This window comes from Carassius gibelio, chromosome A4 (genome assembly GCF_023724105.1).
Source record: "Carassius gibelio isolate Cgi1373 ecotype wild population from Czech Republic chromosome A4, carGib1.2-hapl.c, whole genome shotgun sequence".
NCBI classification, from domain to species: Eukaryota; Metazoa; Chordata; class Actinopteri; order Cypriniformes; family Cyprinidae; genus Carassius; species Carassius gibelio.
The window spans coordinates 25,363,786-25,367,723 of record NC_068374.1 but is presented as its reverse complement, the minus strand read 5'-3'; positions in this window follow the sequence as shown (position 1 = coordinate 25,367,723).

Genomic DNA, 3,938 nt, shown 5'->3' with positions numbered 1-3,938 from the left:
GAACTTCCTCACCTTTTCCGTAACAACGTTGAAAGCTCAGCCAAGATGAAGTAACAGCTGATCATAGCTGTATGTGTATTTGTAAATTAATTTAGTAGCAGAGGTACTGCAAGCAGTTTTTAGTGCTGCAAATCCATTTATCCATTGCTGAAATTTCTGCGTTTTCATGGAGAGAGCAGGTCATGGTTGCTTAGCAACGGCAGACTCCTCAGGAGCGCAAGTGCCTGAAGGCTTGTGGGAAAATAATCAGAAAGCGGCGCGCCTAGCGTTTTCCATGCGTTTTTAGATGCGATATGTGAATGGCCCCTTACAGTATGAAAACAACTGCTTAATACAAAGAGTGATGATGGTGGAGGCAGCAAAACGTTCCAAAGTGTGGTAATACTTCACTAGAGTTGATGCAGACAACACTGGTTGTCATAAGTGCAACAACATTTTTGCATGTAAGGGCAGAAACACAAGCAATCTGTCAAAGCATCTTTCAAAAGTGCATTATGTGCAGACAGATAAATGCAAATTTTTCGACTGCCTAACACAACACAAAGTTACACAACACAAAGACCGATAAGAATACCGTTAAAGTACCGGAGCGCTAAGCAGTATAGGTAAGAGTAGTAATACGGTTAAAACCTTAACGATACGCATCCCTACCCATTAAACACACTGCTTTTGGATCTCTCGTTCCTGTGATCATTCGTTACAGTTTGTTGATGTTGCCGCTGAGAACATTGTGAAGCTCAGACAAAGCCAAACCGGTGTCTACTTTTGGTGGGATGTAAACAGCAGTTATGATGATCGATGAAAACTCCCGGGGCAGATAGAATGGATGGCAAATAATGGATAAATGTTTTCAGACGGCGTTACAGCAGTGTCTGGGTCCAAGGGCATGAGCCATGTTTTAGACAAACAAAGGATATTACAGTCCCTAATGTCCCGTTGGAAACTTATCCTGGCTCTAAGATCGTCCATCTTATTATCCAGAGACTGGACATTGGCGAGCAGAATGCTCAGTAGAGGAGGGCTGAGTGCGCGTTTCCTGCGGTGTTTCTTGATCCGTCGCCCCGGGTGGTTATTCAGGTGACCATTGTTCATCTCGGTGTTCCGTAGAATCTCAGATGGCCACGATGGGTTGGAGGATAAAGTGTCCTGAAACAAGACAGTGAAGCGGTGTCCGATGTCCAAAAGTGTTTCTTTGTCATAAATGATCAGTGCAGAGGTTATGTGTGTAAAAAGAGAAAGCAAAAGTAGGTACAAAAGTAAATAAAAACATATAATCTAAGCGGAGCGACCTGGACGGTGACCGGACTTGGCGGAGCCATCTTGAATCAAGTGTCATCCGTGAATGAATCGTTCTTTTTGAACTAATCTTTTAGGTGAACGAATTGTTCATGTTCACATAATCCACTGACTCATATTTCTCGTTCAGTGAAGTTCCTCCCTCCACAGCAGCGGGGTGCTATTAGCTGCACATGCGCAGCTCGGTGAACCGGGTAGCTAAGAGAACTGCTTCATCCTGTCAAAGAGTTACTCAACCTCAAGCCAATAGCCTTCGAGTATGACATGTGACGAAGCATGTGATTTGTTGAACGAATATGCTCTTCATGAACAAGTTTTATATGAGTCTGAACAAGATCTAGAGATCTCAACTTTCCCACAGCCAACAACTACAGCAGCCAAAGCAAGCACAAAGCTACTTTTACTTGCAACCCTGTACGGCACATCCCAGTATTTCCATCCTGTTACTTCTAACCCCCTTTTTCTTTTCAGTGTCCTCCAGCTAACGTAGCAGACATTAACATTAGGCTGCCTCTGCTAGCAGTGCAGGCTACACAGCCCCTTCCCACCACCCACAGCTACAGCAGCTGAAGCAAACGTGAGGCCGCCTCCATTGGTAAACACCCCCCCAACTCTTCCGCTCCCTCATGCTACTAACCATTTTTCTGTTCAATGGCCTCCAGCTCCAGATTTTGTCAGAAGTATTTTGTATCTCCCCACTGCCGCAGCAGGGCCTGCCCCCACAGGAGCCCTCTCTGTATCTCCCCACTGCCGCAGCAGTGTCCGCCCCTGCAGGAGCCCTCTCTGTATCTAGAGATTTAGAGATCTCGATCGTGAACGAAAAAACTGAACCAGTACACATGTTGTTCGCGAAGGAGTTGAATGAACTGACACTTGTTGTCCGTGGATGAAATGACTGAACTGATACCCATGTCATCCGTGAACGAGTTGAAAGAATGGATACATGTCGTTCGTGAATGCTATGAACTGGTACATAGCTTATCTCTTCGTAAACAAAATTAATGAGAGTAAACCGGGTCAGTTGGCCATTTAGCATGACATGGTCTCAAAATACAAAGCTCAGTTATAGGTACTGTGCACATACGTTTGTTTTCATATTTAACATACAAAACATAATTCCAATGTGAATATATAGGCTAATATATGAACTGTCTGTCCAAACAATTAAAATATTAATTATGCAAGAAAACCTTGTGCTTTGTTTATCTGAACAATTTAAATAGACTTTATATATTTAATTACGATTATGCACACATTTTAATAAAGCCAAATCAGTTTTTGTAACAAGTGAATACGTTCGTTGACTTAAGACATAAGACATCACACTTATGACACTTTTTTGCCACCTGCTGGCCTATTTTGTGTAATACGAAGAAAAATGCAACTACCCTCGTGTTTTGCCGCAGGACAGCAAGTGTGAGTAAATTTTCTGTTGTCTTTATAGGACTGTAATATGAAAAGCATGCAAAGTAAATATCTTTAGAAACCGCTTGAATTTGAATATCACATAACTGCAATTAACGTTACTGCCATAGACATGTCTATTGGTACAATGTTTTACAAAACTAAACATGCTTCATCGTTTTCAAAAGCCTCTGTTTCCACAGTCCTGTTACAAGTAAGGGTGTGTGCTTAAGTAAGAATAAAGTGCTCGATGAGGATAGGGATCAAATGAGGAGTTTACTGACGATAGAAGGAGAATACAGGCAATATACTACACTAAAAATACAATATCTGGTAATCATACAAATAACAGCATTAACAATCACAGACGAGGAGGAACTGAAGAGACCGGGTATTTAAACACACAGAAGGTAATGAGGGAACTGGAGACAGGTGGGGAATAATCAATTAACAAAACAAGAACAGGAAGACCAAATAAGGAAACAGAAAGTTCATAAACGTAACAGTTCGCCCCCTCCCGGAATGGTGCGTCCTCGCACCGCAAGAGGAATACCAGCGGAGGGAGGGTGGGGGTTCTGGAGGTGGGCGAGGAGCAGGCAAGGAGCAGGTGAAGAGGGAGCATGGAGGTAGGGACCAGGGCAGAGTGGATGAGGAGCCAGGGAGGAGCCAAGAGCAGGAGGAGCCAGATGGTCCTCCAGAGACCAGCCAGGATGGAGATGGCGGAGGCGGGGCCCTGGAAGACCGCTGCAGAGCCGGAGTGACTGAGGATGGAGGTGGAACCAGAGGGAAGGAGGAGCCTGACAGAGCCGGAGGGATGGAGTGACGAGGTGGCGGATGGTCAACGACTGACCAAGGTGGAGCCGGAGGGACGAGGGAGCCCGGTGGAGCAGGTGGGATGCCAGGCCATGGTGGAGACGAGGGAGCTAAGAGCCAAGGCAGAGCCGCTGGGTCGAAGGACCGAGGAGTAGTCCAGGGCTCGGAGGATGGAGGCGGAGACAGGGCCTTCACACGCCAAGGCGGAGCTGGAGACTGGCGGAGCTGGAGAACCATCGCGCCCAGATGGCGCAGACTGAGGGTAAACTGCAAGACAGACTGGCACCAGCAGAGATGACGTCGAGGAAATGGCTGGTCTAGGAGGAGAGAAAGGAAGGATGGGAGGAAACACAGGAGGATCAGGGCTGGATGGAACCAGCGGAAGTGGAGCAGGGGAACTGGCAGGTCTAGGAGGAGGTGGGAGA